This window comes from Lithobates pipiens, unplaced genomic scaffold, assembly GCF_037356315.1.
Source record: "Lithobates pipiens isolate NorthernLeopardFrog02 unplaced genomic scaffold, aLitPip1_a1.2 Scaffold_8, whole genome shotgun sequence".
NCBI lineage: Eukaryota > Metazoa > Chordata > Amphibia > Anura > Ranidae > Lithobates > Lithobates pipiens.
Genome location: NW_027507903.1, coordinates 71,354,206 through 71,375,453, shown reverse-complemented (window position 1 = coordinate 71,375,453; position 21,248 = coordinate 71,354,206).

Here is a 21,248-nt window from a genome sequence, read left to right as displayed (position 1 = left end):
TACATTACAGGAGAGGAAGTGATGTCACGGGGGATTTCTATTCGTCGGGAGCGATCGCGAGGGGGTGGCCATGAATGAATGGCCGCCCCCTCGTCCCGGATCGCTCCCGGACGAAAACCGACCGCCGCAGGCACCGGGCGGGGGCCCGATCGGGCCCCCGACCCGCGGGAGGCAAGGGACGTACATGTAAGCCCTTATGCCTGCCCGTGCCATTCTGCCGACGTACATCGGCGTGCGGCGGTCGGCAACTGGTTAAAACTGCTTGTGGTTTTAATGTAATATCTGGTTCCGGCAATATGGATGAAAATCATTGATAAAAATGGCATGGGTAGCCCTCCCTGCCCATTACCAGCTCCTTTGGGTCTTGCATGGATATTAAGGGGAACCCCCGTACCCAAATAAAAAAAAAGGAAAGATGTGGGGCCCCCAGGCCCTATATACTCAGAACAGCAGTATACAGGCGGTGCAAACAAGACAGGGACTGTGTAGGTTTGTTGTGTTAATTAGAATCTGTTTGTAATTTTGAACTGGTACATTTTTAAAGCGTAGCTCCAGTCAAAAAATCTATTTTTAAGCTTTAAGGAAAACATAGGGAAGGGTTATCACCCCTGTATAATTTTTTTTGCTGTCCGTATTTTTTCATCTCACTTCCTGTTGTCTCCTTCCGTTTGCAAGTAGGAGATGTTTGTAAGTTGGATGTTTGAAAGTAGAGGCCTGCCCTATATGCTCTGCAGAAATGGCGGAACAAGGTGTTGGTGTTGCCACAACACTGTAAGCCCTCAAAATGACTTTTGGTGGGCGCTGGAGCACCCTCCTGTGAACGATTATATCATGAATTGTAATTACATGCCATTGTTGAACAATGGTAGAAAAATTGGGCCTTTGGTGGTTGTGGTGCTGGTGCTGATGCCACAACACTATAAGTCCTCACAGTTACTCTCGGTGGGCACAGGAACGGGCCTTGCTGTGAAATATTATATCAAGAATTGTAATTACATGCCCCTGTTAAACAGGGGCTGAAAAATTGGGCCTTAGGCACTGCTTGCTGGTGCCACAAAACTGCAACCTCTCCCAGATACTCTAGTTGGAGTGCAGGAATGAGCCCTGCTGCAAAGCATTGCATCAAAAATTGTATTACATGCCCCTGTTAAACAGGGGCTGAAAAATTGGGCCTATACACTGGAACCTCTACCATATACTCTAGCTGGACTGCAGGAATGAGCCCTGCTGCAAAGCATTGCATCAAAAATTGTAATTACATGCCCCTGTTAAACAGGGGCTGAAAAATTGGGCTGGTGGCATCACCCAGAACCAAAAATGTTCTTCCAAGATATCAGCGGGATCATTGAGGAGGAAGAGGATAGTCAGTCAACATAACAGGACAGTCACTCAGCATCAGCATAGGCAGTCTTGAAGGGATGTGACATTTCCCAAAAAATTATTCGGTTACATCAGCTTCAGGTGCTTGGTAGCTGGTGGTGATCCAAGACTGATTCATCTTTATGAAGGTCAGTCGATCAACTGAGTTGGTGGACAGACGCCCCCTGTGCAGCACTGAAGGTGCGTTCCGAAAGAACACTGGATCTCTTCCTGCCTCTGTTCTGCCTCAAGTGCCCTGTGCATTATTCCACACAGCGTATGCTCCAACAGGTGGACAAGAAGTACAGTGTCACTGATGCATGCACTGTCACTGCTCACCATCCTTGTGGCCTCCTCAAACGGTGACAGGACAGTGCATGCATCCCTGATCATGCCCCACTGGCGTGGTGAGAAAAAACTGAGCTCCCCTGACCCTGTCCTGGTGCCGTAGTCGCACAGGTACTCATTGATGGCCCTCTGTTGTGTGTGCAGCCGCTGCAGCATGATCAACTTTTGAGTTCCACCTGGTGGGCATGTCACATATAAGGCGGTTCTTGGGCAGGTTCAACTCCTTTTGGAGCTCAGCCAGCTGAGCACTGGCATTAAATGATCGGTGGAAATGCACACAGACATTCCTGCCCTGCTTCAGGACATCCTGTAAGCCCGGGTACCTGCCCAAGAACCGCTGCACCACCAGGTTAAGGACGTGAGCCACACAGGGCACATGGGTCAGTTGTCCCTGTCGGAGGGCGGAGAGGAGGTTGGTGCCATTGTCGCAAACCACCATTCCTGGCTTAAGCTGGCATGGCGTCAACCACCTCTCGGCCTGCCCCTGCAGAGCTGACAAAATATCTGCCCCAGTGTGGCTCCTGTCCCCCAAACAAACCAGCGCAAGCACAGCATGCCATCTTTTTGCCTGCGTATTTGCGTAGCCCCTTGAACGCCTACAGAGCACCGCTAGTTCAGAGGACAGAGCACTGGAAGAGGCCATAGAGGAAGAAGAAGAGGAGGGGTGGAGGAGAGAGGTGTGTCACAACCAGTAGTAGCATTTTGGAGGCGTGGTGGCGGAACAACCTCCAACACTACTGCACCTTGTCCTGCATCCTTCCCAGCTGCCAGAATAGTGATCCAATGGGCCGTGAAAGATAGGTAATGTCCCTGTCCATGCCTGCTGGACCATGAGTTAGTGGTAATATGCACCTTACCGCTGACCGCCCTGTCCAGCGAGGCAAGGACATTGCCTTCCACATGCCGGTAGAGAGCCAGAATCGCCTTCCGTGAGAAGGGGACCTGCCACTGAGGAACTGCACATTGCACAAACTCACGGAAGGGGGCCGAGTCTACCAACTGAAAAGGCAGCAGTTGAAGTGCTAGCAATTTAGCCAAGCTAGCATTCAACCGCTGGGCATGTGGATGGCTGGGAGTGAACTTCTTTCTACGGTCCAGCAGCTGGGGCAGGGAAATTTGCCTGCTACAATCGGACATGGGTGTACTGCTAGCAGAGTGCCCGCAAGCACTTGGCTGTGACACACCTAATTCTACACCTTTATTCCTCTCAGTGCAGGTTTCAGAGAGGACTGAAGGTCTAGTGGGGTTGGAGATCCCAGCTGATGAGGAGCAAGGAGAGGTCCGCTTTGTTCTTTGGTATGGGTCTTTAAGGTACGCTTGCCAAAGAGCTGCATGGCAGGTCAACATATGTCTGGTCAAGCATGTGGTGCCCAAGCGGCTAATGTTTTGGCCACGCGAGATACGCTTGAGACATATTTTGCAAATAGCAGTGGTGCGATCTGATGCACTCGTCTCAAAAAAGGCCCACACCAAAGAACTTTTGGAATAACGTGCAGAGGCAGCGCCCTGCATAGGCAGCGCTCTGTGGTGTGATTCAGTCGGTGTGCTGCCCCTAAGCTGGCCCCCTGGGGGCACCCTGCCTCGTTGGAGATGTGCCTCCTCTCTCCTATCAGGCACCCACGTGGAGTCAGTGACCTCATCATCCCCTCCCTCTTCATCACTGGAGCAAACCTTGCAGTATGCTGAAGCTGGTGGAACATGACTGCCAGATTGTTGTCCTTCTTGAGCATCTCCTCTCTCTGCGCTCACGCTACTGCCTTCCTCTAGCTGAGTATCATCATCAGAGCCTTCAAAACACTGGGCATCCTCTTGGAGCATGTACCCAACACTGTGCTCAAACAGTTCGGGGGACTCCTCAGGACGACATGGTGGGTCTAGGGAAGGAGTGACTGATGATGACATTGAGACAAGGGAAGAGGATGCGTTGGCAGCTGCTTTGCTAGTACCCTGAGCCTGGGTGAGAGAGGATGAGGAGGATGAAGAGGGCTTGTTCATCCACGCTACCAAGTCTTCGCATGATGTTGCTCAACACGTCCAGCTGCCAAAAATAAGGACAAGCGTGTCCCATGGCCACGTGCTGATGATGATACACCGCGTCCACGACCAGCACTGTTGTCTCTAGACACAGAGCCTGCTTGCCCTCTTTTATTGGCTTGTGACGGTCTGCCTCCCCTTGTTGGCCTTCCAGACATAGTAATGGCCTGCAGGGAGATGGGAAAACCAGCAATTGTGTTGGGTTTATTGTGCTGGAGGCACAATAAAGGGTAGATACAGGTGTATTTTGTGCTGTGCTGGAGGTACACAACACCCACTAACTCCTGCAGATGGCTGTATTAGAGAACACCAGCAATAAAGGGTAGATACAGGTGTATATTGTGCTGTGCTGGAGGCACACAACACCCACTAACTCCTGCAGATGGCTATATTAGAGAACACTAGCAATAAAGAATAGATACAGGTGTATACTGTGTGGTGTTGGAGGCACAAAACATCCACTAACTCCTGCAGATGCCTTTATTATAGAACACCAGCAATAAAGGGTAGATACAGGTGTATATTGTGCTGTGCTGGAGGCACACAAGACCCACTAACTCCTGCAGATGGCTCTATTAGAGAACAGCAATAAAGGGTAGATACAGGTGTATACTGCACTAGAAGCACACAACACCCACTAACTCCTGCAGATGGCTGTATTAGAGAACTCCAGCAACAAAGGGTAGATACAGGTGTATATTGTGCTGTGCTGGAGGCACACAACACCCACTAACTCCTGCAGATGGCTCTAATAGAGAACAGCAATAAAGGGTAGATACAGGTGTATACTGCGCTGGAGGCATGGAGCACCCACTAACTCCTGCAGATGGCTCTATTAGAGACCAGCAATAAAGGGTAGATATGGGTGTATACTGCGCTGGAGGCACACAACACCCACTAACTCCTGCAGATGGCTCTATTAGAGAACAGCAATAAAGGGTAGATAAAGGTGTATACTTCTCTGGAGGCACACAACACCCACTAACTCCTGCAGATGGCTCTATTACAGAACAGCAATAAAGGGTAGATACAGGTGTATACTGCGCTGGAGGCATGGAGCACCCACTAACTCCTGCAGATGGCTCTATTAGAGACCAGCAATAAAGGGTAGATATGGGTGTATACTGCGCTGGAGGCACACAACACCCACTAACTCCTGCAGATGGCTCTATTAGAGAACAGCAATAAAGGGTAGATAAAGGTGTATACTTCTCTGGAGGCACACAACACCCACTAACTCCTGCAGATGGCTCTATTACAGAACAGCAATAAAGGGTAGATACAGGTGTATACTGCGTTGGAGGCACACACCACCCACTAACTCACTAACTCCAGACGACGGAACACTACACAAGGCTGCCGCACTGGCAGCCTCATATAGTGTGGAGCGTGTACTAAATGCCCTGAGCTATAATTGGTCACAGGCATCCTGCCTGTGGCCAATTATGGCTCTCCTCACTGCCGGCGCTGTGATTGGCCAAGCATGCGGGCTCACAGTACATGCTTGGCCAATCATGAGCCAGCAGTGCACTACGATGGCGCAGTGCATTGTGGGCCCTGAGCACCACACAAATTTGGCGAGAACGACCCACAGAGTTCTGGCTTCGCTGAACGGGCAAACAGCTGGTGTTTGAGTTGAACATGCGTTTGACTTGAACACCAAGCTCATCCCTATTCAGTAGGGATGAGCTTCGTGTTCGAGTCGAACGTACGTTCGACTCGAACATTGGCTGTTCGTGCGTTCGGCGAATTCCGAACGTTTTGGCCGTTCGCGTCAAAATTCGAGTGACGCGCGCGCGGACCATAATGCACTGCGTTGGCGCAGTGCATTGCTGCCCGATGATTGGCCAAGCATGCACTGTGACCCCGCATGCTTGGCCAATCGCAGCGCCGGCAGCGAGGAGAGCCATGATTGGCCACAGGCATCCTGCCTGTGGCCAATCATAGCTCAGGCTGTGTAGTGCACGCCCCACACTATATAAGGCCGCCTTTGAGGCGGCCTCGTGTAGTGTGTTACTTAGCATCTGAAGCAGTGGGTGTTCTGTGTACCTTCAACACAGTACACACCAATCGTTTTTGGCTGATTTCCTATCTTGCTGCTGTGTAGTGGTTGTTGTCTGTGCCCTGACTTCAGTATACACCACTATATTCACCTCACCTATATAGCTAGTGATCTAGCTTTAACCACTTAACAACTGCCCATTGCCGATTAACGGCTTCAGGGGGGTTGTTTAACTCTGAGAGGCCGTTAATTAACGGCCTCCCAGAATTCTGCTCTCGCGTGCCCCGAGGTGTGCGCACTCGAGAGCATCCGTGACCGCCGGGTAGCATCACGGATCACGGTAAACGGCCGCTCATAGCGGCCGTTTACCACGTGATTGCTCCGTCAAATGACGGAGTGATCACTTGGAAACAAACCGGCGTCATGTTATGACGCCTGTTCCTCCCTCCCTTCTCTGTACCGATCGGTACAGCGGAGGGGAAAGAGATCGGTGTCAGCAGCGATGTGGGCTGCATCTGCAGTGCCCACATCGCTGCTCACCGAATTTAACCCCTCAATTCCCTGCCAATACTCTGCAATACCAGTGCATACTCTGCAGTACCCTGCCATTACTCTGCAGTACCCCCCATTACTCTGCAGTAACCCCCCATTACTCTGCAGTACCCCCCAATACTCTGCAGTACCCGCCATTACTCTGCAGTACCCCCAATACTCTGCAGTACCCCCAATACTCTGCAGTACCCTGCCATTACTCTGCAGTACCCCCCATTACTCTGCAGTAACCCCCATTACTCTGCAGTACCCCCAATACTCTGCAGTACCCTGCCATTACTCTGTAGTACCCCCCAATACTCTGCAGTACCCTGCTATTACTCTGTAGTACCCCGCCAATACCCCGCCAATACTCTGTAATACCCTGCCATAAATTGCTTTACCCAGCCATACTCAGAGATACCCAGCCATACTCTGTGATACCCTGAAATACCCAGCCATAGACGCCCTCCACCCCTCACCGCCCTCCGGTGCTTATACCAACTCGCCAGTACGATCAAAGCCAGTCTCTTTTTTTCATTTTTTATTTCAGGCTTCCCAGCCTAGAGGTGAGATGTGGGGTCATATTGACCCCCCAGATTTCACTGTAAAGAGGACCTGTCACCCCATATTCCTATTACAAGGGATGTTTACATTTCTTGTAATAGGAATAAAAGTGATCAAAAATATATTTTTGGGGGAAAAAATGTCAAACTAAAATAAATAAAGTAAAATGAACAATAAAAAAATAAAATAAAAATTAAAGCGCCCATGTCCCCATGTGCTCACATGTGCCACACATGTGAGGTATCGCCGAGAATGTTAGAGCGAGAGCAGTAATTCTAGTCCTAGACCTCCTCTGCAACTCAAAACATGTAACCAGTAAAAAAAAAATTAAAGTGTCGCCTATGGGGATTTTTTAAGTAGCGACGTTTGGCGCCATTCCACGGGCATGTGCAATTTTGAAGAGTGACATGTTTGATATCTATTTACTCAGCATAACTTCATCTTTCACTTTATGCACACATTGGGCTAACAAGTGGTTAATAATAGAGCTTGCAGTCAGTAGTGTTAGGAGATAGTGCGTGCTGTCTGTGTGCTCTGTACCCAGTACATACCGCTATAATATAGGGCAGGCCCCTACTTTCAAACATCCAACTTACAAACATCTCCTACTTGCAAGGAGACAGCAGCAAGTGAGATGAAAAAAGATGGACGACAAAACAAATTATACAGGGGTGATAACCCTTCCCTATGTTTTCCAAAAAGCTTAAAGATATTTTTTTTGACTGGAGCTACACTTTAAAAATGTACCGGTTGAAAATGACAAACAGATTCAACTTAACACAACAAACCTACACAGTCCCTGTCTTGTTTGCACCGCCTGTATACTGCTGTTCTGAGTATATAGGGCCTGGGGGCCACACGCATTTCCTTTTTTTAATATGGGTACGGGGTTCCCGTTAATATGCGTACAAGACCCAAATAGGCTGGTAATGGGCAGGGAGGGCTACCCATGCCATGTTTCTCAATGATTTTCAACCATATTGCAGGAACCAGATATAACATTAAAACCGCAAGCAGTTTTAAATGGTGTTATTTCCGTTTAATGTCATTTTGTGCAGGGACTGTTCTAAACACGGGAAACACGTGGCACTTCACAGGCATACTACAGACACCCCCCAGGCACCATATTTAAAGGAATATTTCACTTTTTTTTTTTCACTTTAACCACTTTCAGACCGGACCATTTTGCTGGTAAATGACCAGAGGTCTTTTTACACTTTGGCACTGCGCTGCTTTAACTGGTAATTGCGCGGTCATGCAATGTTGTACCCAAACAAAATTTGCGTCCTTTTCTTCCCACAAATAGAGCTTTCTTTTGATGGTATTTGATTGCCTCTGCGATTTTTATTTTTTGCGATATAAACGTAAAAAGACCGCAAATTTTGAAAAAAAATGATATTTTCTACTTTTTGTTATTAGAAAAATCCAATAAACTCAATTTTAGTCATACATTTAGGCCAAAATGTATTCAGCCACATGTCTTTGGTAAAAAAAAAGTCAATAATTGTATATTTATTGGTTTGCGCAAAAGTTGTCACATCTACAAACTAAGGTACGTTTTCTGGAATTTACGCAGCTTTTAGTTTACGACTGCCTATCTCATTTCTTGAGGTGCTAAAATGGCAGGGCAGTACAAAACCCCCCCAAATGACCCCATTTTGGAAAGTAGACCCCCTAAGGAAATTGATAAGAGGCATGTTGAGCCCATTGAATATTTTATTTTTTTGCCTCAAGCGATTGAATAATGACAAAAAAAAAAATTTTTTTTTTTTTTACACAAAGTTGTCACTAAATGATATATTGCTCACACATGCTATGGGCGTATGTGAAATGACACCCCAAAATAAATTCTGCTGCTTCTCCTGAGTACGGGGATACCACATATGTGGGACTTTTTGGGAGCCTAGCCGCGTACGGGGCCCCGAAAACCAAGCACCGCCTTCAGGCTTTCTAAGGGCGTAAATTTTTGAGTTCACTTCTCACTACCTATTACAGTTTTGAAGGCCATAAAATGCCAAGATGGCACAAAACCCCCACAAATGACCCCATTTTAGAAAGTAGACACCCCAAGCTATTTGCTGAGAGGCATGTTGAGTCCATGGAATATTTTATATTTTGCCACAAGTTGCGGGAAAATTACAAACTTTTTTTTTTTTTTTTTTTTTTTTTCACAAAGTTGTCACTAAATGATATATTGCTCACGCATGCCATGGGCATATGTGAAATGACACCCCAAAATAAATTCTGCTGCTTCTCCTGAGTACGGGGATACCACATATGTGGGACTTTTTGGGAGCCTAGCCGCGTACGGGGCCCCGAAAACCAAGCACCGCCTTCAGGCTTTCTAAGGGCGTTACAGTTTTGAAGGCCATAAAATGCCAAGATGGCACAAACCCCCCCCCAAATGACCCCATTTTGGAAAGTAGACACCCCTAAATTTAGGGGTACACTAGTGAGACTAGGTAATAAATGGCGGGTGCCCTGAAACTATAAAAAAATAACTAACCAACCAGCGTCACCTGTAACAGTTATATGGTGATCACTGGTGAAAGGGTTAACTAGGGGGCAATCAGGGGGCTTTATGCGGTAGTATATGGGGGTCCCTGGCGCTATAAAAAGCTGCGGCGAACCTAAATACCTACCTGCCTAACTAGCGTCACCTGTGACACTAATACAGTGATCAGAAAAACGATCGCTTATTAGGCTGGGTTCACACTGGAGCGATGCGGGAACGCCACGAATGCGCGGCGGGTTCCCGCATCGCATGCCTCCCGGCGGCAGTTCACACTGCCCTATGCGAACTGCTGGGAGTGTCAGTGAAATGTTACTGACACCCCCAGATCAGTTCGCATATCGCAGTGCGATCTGCAAACTCGGATCGCATGGTGTGAACACCCATGCGATCCGATTCTGCTGCGGGCCAAAAAAAGGGTCCCGTGCGAATTTGCGGCGGGTGCGGCGGGTGTGGCGGGTGCGGCGAATGGCTGAACTCGAATCGCACAGAGATCGGATGTGATTTGCACTGCAGTGCGGTGCGAATCACATCCGTTCTCATAAACCGCTGCAATGTGAACCCAGCCTTAGTGACACTGGCGACGGGGGGTGATCACGGGGTTAAACCTTTATTGGGGGGGTTAGGGGGGTACCTTAGAACTAAAGGGGGCTAACCCTAACTGCCCTAACAGTTATTAGTCACAAATGACACCCGCCGGGTGATCAGGGGGTTAAACCTTTATTAGGTAATAAATGGCGGGTGCCCTGAAACTATAAAAAAATAACTAACCAACCAGCGTCACCTGTAACAGTTATATGGTGATCACAGGTGAAAGGGTTAACTAGGGGGCAATCAGGGGGCTTTATGCGGTAGTATATGGGGGTCCCTGGCGCTATAAAAAGCTGCGGCGAACCTAAATACCTACCTGCCTAACTAGCGTCACCTGTGACACTAATACGGCGATCAGAAAAATGATCGCTTATTAGGCTGGGTTCACACTGGAGCGATGCGGAAACGCCGCGAATCCGCGGCGGGTTCCCGCATCGCATGCCTCCCGGCGGCAGTTCACACTGCCCTATGCGAACTGCTGGGAGTGTCAGTGAAATGTTACTGACACCCCCAGATCAGTTCGCATATCGCAGTGCGATCTGCAAACTCGGATCGCATGGTGTGAACACCCATGCGATCCGATTCTGCTGCGGGCCAAAAAAAGGGTCCCGTGCGAATTTGCGGCGGGTGCGGCGGGTGTGGCGGGTGCGGCGAATGGCTGAACTCGAATCGCACAGAGATCGGATGTGATTTGCACTGCAGTGCGGTGCGAATCACATTCGTTCTCATAAACCGCTGCAATGTGAACCCAGCCTTAGTGACACTGGCGACGGGGGGTGATCACGGGGTTAAACCTTTATTGGGGGGGTTAGGGGGGTACATTAGAACTAAAGGGGGCTAACTCTAACTGCCCTAACAGTTATTACAGTCACAAATGACACCAATGCAAAAAAAAAAAAGAAAATGACATTGGTGTCACTGTGACTGGGGGGCAGGGGTAATTGGGGGGGTGATCGGGGGGTAAAGGGGGGGTGTGAGTGTGCCTGGCATGTTCTACTGTGTGTGTAAAGTGTTGGTGCAACTCACCGATCCGCTCTCCTCCGTGTCGGAACGACACGGAGGAGAGAATACATCACTTCCTCTCCTGTGTTTACATTACAGGAGAGGAAGTGATGTCACGGGGGATTCCTATTCGTCGGGAGCGATCGCGAGGGGGTGGCCATGAATGAATGGCCGCCCCCTCATCCCGGATCGCTCCCGGACGAAAACCGACCGCCGCAGGCTCTCGAAGGAATGCCGACCGCCACAGGCACCGGGGGGGGGGGGGGGCGATCGGGCCCCCCACCCGCGGGCAGGCAGGGACTTATATATACGCCCATATGCCTGCCCGTGCCATTCTGCCGACGTATATCGTCGTGCGGCGGTCGGCAAGTGGTTAATCGTCATTAACCACTTAAGGACCAGGCCTCTTTTTCGGACTTGGTGTTTCCATGTTTAAAACGTTTTTTTTGCTAGAAAATTACTTAGAACCCCCAAACATTTTATATTGTTTTTTTTCTAACACCCTAGAGAATAAAATGGCGGTCATTGAAATACTTTTTTTCACACCGTATTTGCGCAGCGGTCTTAGAAGCGCACTTTTTTTGGAAAAAATTCACTTTTTTGAATAAAAAAATAAGACAACAGTAAAATTAGCCCAATTTTTTTTTATACTGTGAAAGATAATGGTATGCCGAGTAAATTGATACCCAACATGTCACGCTTCAAAATTGCACCCGCTCGTGGAATGGCGTCAAACTTTTAGCCTCAAAAATCTCCATAAGCAACATTTAAAAAATTCTACAGGTTGCATTTTTTGCGTTACAGAGGAGGTCTAGGGCTAGAATTATTGCTCTCGCTCTACCGATCGCGGCGATACCTCACATATGTGGTTTGACCACCGTTTTCATATGCGGGCGCTACTCACGTATGCGCTCGCTTCTCTGCGCAAGCTCGTCGTAACGGGGTGTTTTTAAATTTTTTTTTTTTCTTCTTATTTATTTTAATTTATTTTATTTATTTTTACACTTTTTAAAAAAAATAAAATAAAATGGATCACTTTTATTCCTATTACAAGGAATGTAAACATCCCTTGTAATAGAAAAAAGCATGACAGGTCCTCTTAAATATGAGATCTGGGGTCAAAAGGTCCTCAGATCTCATATTTGGGCTAAAATGCAAAAAAAAAAAAAAAATAAAAAAATCTGACATTTAAAAAAAATATATACCTTTAAGAGGTATGGGCGGAAGTGACGTTTTGACGTCGCTTCCGCCCTCCTATGGTATAGAGACGAGTGGGGGCCATCTTAGCCTCACTTGTCTCTATGCCCAGCCGACAGAAGGACCCGATCTCCTCCGCCGCTACCGACGGCTCCGGTAAGCGGCGGAAGGTGCGGGAGGGCGGCGGGAGGGGGGTGGCACCTCTCCCGCCGCCGATAGCGGTGATCTCGCGGCGAATCCGCCGCGGAGACCACCGTTATCGTACAGCCGACCGCCGCCTAAAGAGATGGATATCTCGGTTGTGGCAGCAGCTGCTGCCGTTACCGAGATATCCCTCTTCAAAAAATGGACGTACATCGTCGTGCGGCGGTCGGCAAGTGGTTAAAATCAGTGCTCCTGCCAAAACGGCCGTTTTTAAAACTTTTTTTTGCTGTGACCCCTGAGGCAGGAGGCAGGTCCCCAAACCCTTTTTAGGACACTATCTTGCATATTAGCCGTTAAAATTAGCACTTTCCATTTCTAACGTTCGAGTCCCATAGACTTCAATGGGGTTCTAACGTTCGTACCGAACGCGGGGGTCGTTCGCAAGTTCTGGTGCGAACCGAACCGGGGGGTGTTCGGCTCATCCCTACTATTCAGTACTTACCATAATGGTGCAATATCCTTCAGCACAATCCATTGTAGTAAAGTACTTAGCACCTTGCATTTGAACCAAGCATTGGTCAATATATGGCATGGGCCAACCGGACATATATACTCATTTATTTAGCTGTCTGAGATCAGCACATAAATGCCATTGACCATTCGGTTTTAAGATCCCATGTATAGGATTGATATAAGAACTGTGCACCAATCTTATAACGTTCCTTGCCTGGAGATTATTAATGATTTTCACTAGCTAATTGTAACAGGCTAGGGGAAGAAGGTATTGCTTGATATAAACAGGAGGTGCATATGGATCAGTCTGAATCCTGGCAATGTGTATGTCTGATAGACCACAATCATAGGAATCTTTAGCAAACATATCCTTGAAATCCATGAAAACTTCCTTTAACTGTTGGCGCTTTATGTCATTAGAGCATAGATCAGCTAACAATATTTGCTCTTGGACTATTTCCAAAAATCCTGGAAAAATCTCAGGTTGACCTATTTCATAGGTTTCTTCAAGCCTGTCAGTGAGGTCATGATTTGACTTACTAGCCTTCTCTGTATACTTGATACTTGATATCCGCTATTCCTCTGCTCCCTGCTCATGAAATGTATGTATGATCAAAGGTGAGGGTTGATTCCTCCACCTTGCAAGTACCTTCTTCAGGATTGAAAAGATATACTGAATTAAAGGCAAACAATCCTTCAGGAGAGCAGAGTCATTATTTTCTGGATGGACGTGAATGATGAGGAATGGGCATCTTAACTAGTGACCAGATAATCTTAGTAAAAAAAAATCAACAATGGGATTTCATTTTTTAAGAAGATTAATGCCAATGGCGATCATAGGGCAAATCAGCTATAAGTGTGGGATGGCAAATTAGTTTGTTCTTTAAGTTGAAGTTCAACCAGGCCTTTCCTATGACTTTCAGGGCGGTGCCTGAAACACTTACAAGGCCAGATGTAAAACTTTTCAGCTTGTACTTTTCAGAGGATAAATACTTGATTTGTTGAAAATATTTCTGAGACAAAATAGTTTCTTGGCTACCTGTGTCCAAAAATGCCATAATGTGTGCTAAATCATTATGCAATTCCACTTATTTAAAAACTTTTGACTGGTTGTATGACTCACCCACCGGAATGGATGGCCCCTTTCCTTTTTTTACGCAGGTAAAATTCCTAAGACTGCTTGTCAGATTCTGCACAGTTGAAGGTTTTGGCTGCAAGGTAAGATCACAAACAGGTCTACCCCCTTCTTGCCATTTGGCGTAAGAGCGGTTAAATTCATTTCAGACATAAAAACATTTGGGTTGCTTTGCTCACTTTTGTTTACTGATAAATTACATGCATTTGCATAATCTGACACTTTAGTCTGCTCATCACTATTATAGAGCTGGGCTCTGTACCGGAATGGCCTCTCCTAAAAAAGGATTTTTAGATTTAACCGTGAGGAGATTGGAACTTTTTTCCATCTGTTCAGCCAACACCCCGAATTGATCTTGCATTTTATCCATTCGATCATGTAAATTACTTATACTTTTCCAAGGAACCGCTCTGGGTGGCTTTTGGAAATTAGAAGCTTGATGCTTTTCAGACCCTTTTTCTTTTCAAATTGGTCACTCCTGTAATAATTTTTCTGATTTCTCCCATACTGAGTAAACTGCCTTTTTACAAACTGTTTCTTTTGATTTAAGTTATTCAAATCTCCTGGTACCTTTTTTTATCATCTGGATTGGGTCTAGCTTTTGCTCTGATTGAGAGGACTGGGGCTTTTAATAACTTCAGAACAAGTATCTTTACCCATGTCTCGTAAGGTGTTAAAGAAATACTTGTACCTTGGTTCAAATACCCATGAAATAAAATAAATTTTATGGTTGTTATGTTTTAATTGAAGGTTGATCGCCTCCTCATAAGCTTCTATAGGATTAATTATACAAGGCAAACCTTTCTTAGAAAATATACCCACAGCATCTTTTAAAAACCTTATTGCTTTTGGGATATCTATCACAGGTTGGGACATTTTCTTCTAGAGAGGTTAGCTTATATTTAGGGAGAGAGTATATCTTACTGAACATATGCTCCTCTCCATTTGAGGTCTGAGTGAATGCTGTAATCACTTACAACCTCTGAAACCTTTTGTTTTACAGTATTGGGTTCATCAGACCAAGAGTCGGGTTGTTAGCTTTTAACAGCTTTATTAACATCTGTTCTATCCCAAATAGAAGGTTTAACTTTTTTCACTACTGGTACGCTTGTCCTGCATAGACTGCAGAGGTGCTGAAATTTGCTCATTCAACTCCTGCTGAAGTCTAATATTATCCTGGTACAGCCTTCCATTAGCTCCCGCTATAATCTCTTTTGACTTTTTACAAACAATTCACTAGAGAGTTGATCTAGATCCTTCTTAAGAGAATTGATCAATTCTATATGAGAGTTATATTCAGGGCTGCTGATAGAAATCATGGGGCCCCGTACAGCCTACCTGACGGTGCCCCCTTTAGCCCCATCCCTGGCCCCGCCCCTATACCGAGAGGCTAGAATATACAGACAGCACCCCCCCCCACCAATTTAACACAACTAGAGGATGATCAAATGAAATGGAATCAGTATACAGAGGTTAACTTTTTCTGAGAGATATTAAAGGAACACTCTAACCACAATGACCACTTCAGTGATTTGAAGTGATCAAAGGTGGTAGGAGTCAATATGTAGGATAGCATATGAATATACTAAGGTGGTATAATGATTGGCTTCTAACACGGAGGGCTACACATAGATCAAAATTTGTCAGATTACTGCTAAACTGAATTTTGATGTGTGTGTACCCAGCTTTACCCAATCTCTTGCTTTAGCTGGCTTCTTCCAGCGCTGAATGGTTCCCTACAGAGCTTGTGTATGTTTTACTGACTATGGTGTGCTTTTATGAAGCAGTGAAATCTATTCACTGCTTCATTCTCCGGAATTCACAGAGGAGATCTTTCTCCTCTGTATGCCAGTTTATAAAGCGGAGTAGATCGCTTCACCCTTGGAGGAGTGAAGCCATCTACAAACGCTTCTAACACTGGAGAACGGCCCCTAATACTGCAATCTCGTGAGACTTTACGAGATTACAGTACTAGAAATTCACCAATACACAAAGATGTCAATTTATTAAGCAGTGATAAATTATCACAGCTCAATACACTGACACATGGTGTGATTAATGTTAGTAAAATAAAGAGTCCCCCTACATAATATATACATGTATACACACACACATTACATATATATACATATACACATTATATATATATATATATATATATATATATATATATATATATATATATATATATATATATAATGTATACACATAAATATGACAGGGGGACATGGTCACAGTGTTGGGGGGTCTGAACGAGGCATAAGGAAGTTAATTATCTTCCTCTCTCTTCCTCAGATCCCCCCACATTCCCTCTTCACTCCCCGATTCTCCACCACTGAGATGGTGAATCGGGGAGTGTGAATTCTGACACAGATCGTCAGTGAAGCGCTCAGATCGCAGCTTCATAAACTGGCCGTTACTGTGTCATTCAATGAGTATTCTCAGTGTGTGGAGATAATCGGCGGGAGAACAAGTTCAAACACTTCTCCCCCGATTATCTCTGGTTCATAAACTGTTTATGGGAGTGATCAGCGGTGCTCCTCTGGATCACTGCTGATCACTGCTTCATAAACGGACATCTAAACCCAGTTGCTCACACTTCAGCCCTCCTGCAATGTGATGAGGCTGAGGTTTGGTGGAGGAAGAGGGCTCTGTAGCTGGCTGGAGCATGGAAACAGGTAAGTGAAAGAGTGTATTCCCCCCCCCCCCCACACACACACCCACACACTGCAAGGTTGGACTTTATTTCATTTCCTGGAGATGGGCTGTATTATATATATATGTATACACTTTCTTTGCTGTTAATACTCAACTTTATGAATATGTTAGGAATATACTGGGACTTTTCAGGTGCTATATAAATATATTCAACATACACATATATTAAAATAATGATTTTGTGAAATGCATCTGTGTGTAGTACCTGAAAAATCCCATTATTTTACTAACATATTCATGAATTTAGCTTTCACTTCCACCAGACCTGTCCTGCTGAGGTACGGGGCAAGTTTACAGCACAGATTTGTACAGAGGCAGAACAACGGTGATCACAGGAGAAGAATGCAATCTGTCACCTGTTATCTTGCCTTGAGGAGAGCTCTGGTGTTCTGTCCTTCCCGAGGAGGGGGGAGGGAGGCTTGGGTGCTGATAGGAATACATGTCCGCTCTTCTCTTATCCATAGACCCCTGTTATCTGAGAGTTGGTGATATCCAGGCTCCTGGGGTGATGCTCTCCGCCTTCCTCAGTCAGCCCTGTGCAGTCAGACTTTTTTTTTTTTATTATTCTAAATTCTGTTAAGATTGCTCGCCCCCCCCCCCCCCCCGCTGGCCGGGCCCGGTACAACAGGGTCAGTTGTACTGGCTTATCAGCGGTCCTGGTTATATTTCTCACGCTATGCCAAAACCTATGCAGATAATGTTTTCATTTCAACAGACATTTCTATAGAGTAACTGTCAAACCCACAACATTTCTTCTGTAAATTTTCATCCTCTTGCCTGATTTCAACTTTTGCTTTGTTTAATTGATCTGTCAATTCACAAATTACTTAAAGGAACTCCGGCCAAGATGTCCATATTAGTAATTCTTTATCCCTCATTGTAGTGGCTCGGCCCATAAGAAGGAAATAATTTGTTACCCATGATTCCTCAGACCAGATATCATTTACATAATTTTCAACCCTACTCTGTATTTCAATTTCCCATTCATTGATCTTCTTTTTAATTTCCAATTTTTCCTTGACATAAGACATCACTTGGTATTTTACCAATTCTCTGATATTTCTGTTATGCAGACCAGTTTCATTTTCTGTATTAACATCAGGACCAGCTACATTAGAAACACCTTCAACCATTTCCAATATTGCAACCAATAATAGCAATAACCAAAAAAGTTTTTTTTATATAATTAAAAAAAAAGACAACAAAATTATATAATTTCAATAATTATATTCCTTGTTTCAAACTCTGTCATATCTCGGTGGGACCTCCAAATATGTCAGGGTATTTATACTGAAATATTAAACAATATTATGGAAATATGCAAAATTTATTATTTGGAGATTTCCATGTATTTCCACAAATCAACCCAATGACTCAAATTTGTTTATCTGCGCTAAGTTGAACAGGAAGGAATACAATATTGTGCAAAAAGATATATATTTATTGCTAAAATCAGTGCAAAATAATATCACAATATAACTGGTGATAAACACAAAATTGAATTTCAAATATCAAAACTATGGGTATTACAGGTGACGAGACAACAACCATAAACTCTCTAGTTTTAAAATGCCAATATCTTAAAACTTAGCAACTGCTTTGTAAATGGTTAACAGTTTCTCAATGACACCGCAGCCTAAGAAAACAAACAAGTGTTGAAATTGACAGATCTGCAAGCTCAAACATTTTGGCCTGTCTGACTATCTGTTCTGGTTCCTGAACTCTGGCTATGTTTTGACTACATTTACTCTGTTTATCTTTTTTTATTACTATTAAACAAGTGTGATTTAACTGTACTTTTGTCTCAGTCTGATTCATGGTTTCTGACATTAGGTGAAGGCCATGAATTCAGAAGATTCAGTCAATCCACTTGCTGGTAATATTTTTTTCCAGATTGGATGAACAGGATCACCCCATGGATCAGTTTTCCATGGCGTTACCAATGCTCCTGAGTGGCATGGCTCATCTGGGAACTCCCACTGTGGCTGCTCTGGTACAACCTATAATGCAGGCGTCCCTGCTGCTGCTCCAGTCTCTGTGCAGGCACCCACCTCGAGAATTACCTCTATAAGAGGTATGTCTGGTTCCATTCCACTTCCCCAGCAATTTGGGGGTTATCCAGTCCAATGCAGAGGGTTTCTCAACCAGGTTGAGATAAACTTTGAGATGCTGCCCCAGGCATTTCCCACAGACAGAAGCAAAGTAGGTTTTGTGATATCTTTGCTTTCTGAGAGAGCCTTGGTCTGGGTAAACCCTCTATGGGAGAAGCAAAAACCTGTTGTCTTGAGATACCCTGAGTTTGTAGCTTCTTTTAAAATGGTATTTGACATTCCTGCATGCTCTGTTTCTGCTACCAAGTGCCTCATGTCCATCAAACAGAGTACGAGAACTGTTGCTGATTACGCCATTGAATTACGTACTCTGGCAGCAGAGATTGCGTGGAACAATGAGGCCCTCATGGCTGCTTTTTCTCATGGTCTCTCGGATAACATCAAGGATAAGATAGCAGCCCGAGATATACCCACTGAGCTGGAGAAGTTGATCACATTTGCCATCCTCATTGACTCCAGACTCCACGACAGATTCTCTTTTAAGAAACGCTTGCTGAAGACTTCTGTACGTTTGCCTCTGAGCTTTGCAGTCCCACCCATGCCTCCCTCAACTCCTATGCCTCCTGGTACCAAGTCCCTTTCTTGGGCTGAGTCATCCGTCGAATTACAGGCTCTAATTGACTCTGGGGCTGCGGGCCTGTTCAGTGATGCTGCCTTTGTATCGAAGCACTTGATTCTGCTGCAGTTGCATGACACTCCACTCGCCATTAAGGCTCTTGACAGGAGACCCCTACAGCCAGCCCATGTGACTCATGAGACGGTTCCATTGTCCATGGCCGTAGGGGCTCTTTACCATGAGATAATCCAATTCCAAGTTATTTCCTCACCTAAGTTTCCGCTGGTTATTGTTATCATTGGTTACAGAAGCACATCTTCTTTTGATTGGCTCCATGCTGAGGTTCTCTCCTGGTCGCCACAATGCAATAAGATATGCTTCCAGAAGGTAGCCAAGGTCCTGTATACCTCTTCACTCTCCTCCCTGCCAGAAGAGTACCGTGATTTTAACGATGTCTGTGACAAAGGTCAAGCCAGTAGTTCCCACACTGCTGTATGATTGCGCAATTGATCTTCAACCTGGTGCCATACTCCCTCCTTGCTGCATTTACACTTTGTCGGTCTTGGAGGATAAGGCCATGGAGGAGTATGTTGCAGACACACATTCTTGAGATTTTATCCGCAAATCCTCATCTCCTGTTGGTGCTGGCTTCTTCTTTGTGAGAAGAGTGGTGAACTGATACTTGTATTGATTATAGGGTTTCAATCGTTTCACTATTAAGAATGCCTATCCGATTGCATTGATTAGGGAGTTATTCAACCGCCTCAGGGGAGCAATGGTTTTCACAAAGCTTGATTTGAGAGGGGCATACAATCTCGTAAGGATTAAGGAGGGCGGCAAGTGGAAAACTGTGTTTAATACCAGAACGGGCCATTATGAGTACCTTGCTTTTTGGCCTTTGTAACTAGGGATGAGCCTGATGTTCAAGTTGAAAGTAAGTTCGACTCGAACATTGGGTGTTCGTGGAACAGCAAACAATATGCGGTGTTCGAGGCAAATTCAAAAGCTGCCGGAACACCGTTAAAGTCTATGGGACACTTACATGAAAACTCAAAAGTGTTAATTTTAAAGGCAAAAAATGCAAGTTATTGTCATAAAAAGTGTTAGGGGACCTGGGTCCTGAGCCCAGCCCTGACACCCCGCCCCCCTCTGATTCCTTCAGGGAAGCCACGGGGAAGCCCTCCGTTAGATAAGAACTGTCACAGAGAAGATGCGTCAGTCAGCGGGAGCCTCCCATGGATGTGGATCGGTTGCAGCTTTTTTTTTTTCTTTTTCGGTCCATCGGGTGGTGTGAACTTACATCGCGGAACATTTATGTTTATTATTTAATAAATGACTTGTCTTAAACTGTCTCTTTTCTAATTTTTTTTACACTTTTTTTGTCAAATGATAGGGGTACGATGTACCCCATTAGCAATTCACACAGGGGGGAGGCTGAAATCTGGGGGTCTCCTTGTTAAAGGGGGCTTCCAGATTTAGATAACCCCTGTCCGCATACCCCCACAACCACTGGGCAAGGGTTGTGGGGATGAGGCCCTTGTCCCCATCAACATGGGGACAAGGAGCTTTGGGGTTAAGAACAATTGGTGTGAAGCGTTGTTCCTTTTCCAGCAGGTGGAGCATCGGATACCCAGGTAATAATAAATTGTTATAACTATTGTTATATTGTATATTGTGGGGTTATCCTTTATTGTTAGCTTCACACCAACATTGCACAACAGCTGTGTCAAGGGGATTGAGCCAAGTCATTGGGGGTATAGTAGCAGAGTGCAGGCCCCATCAAATACTAGCAGCTCCTTCGAGGGGTCAGTGTTACATGTGGGGGCTCATCCAGGATCCTGTCACTCTGCAAGAAAACCCACCCTCTTGGCACCAGCATGGACCCCGCCGCCATACTTCAGTGGTGCAAAGAAGAAATCACCCGTAGA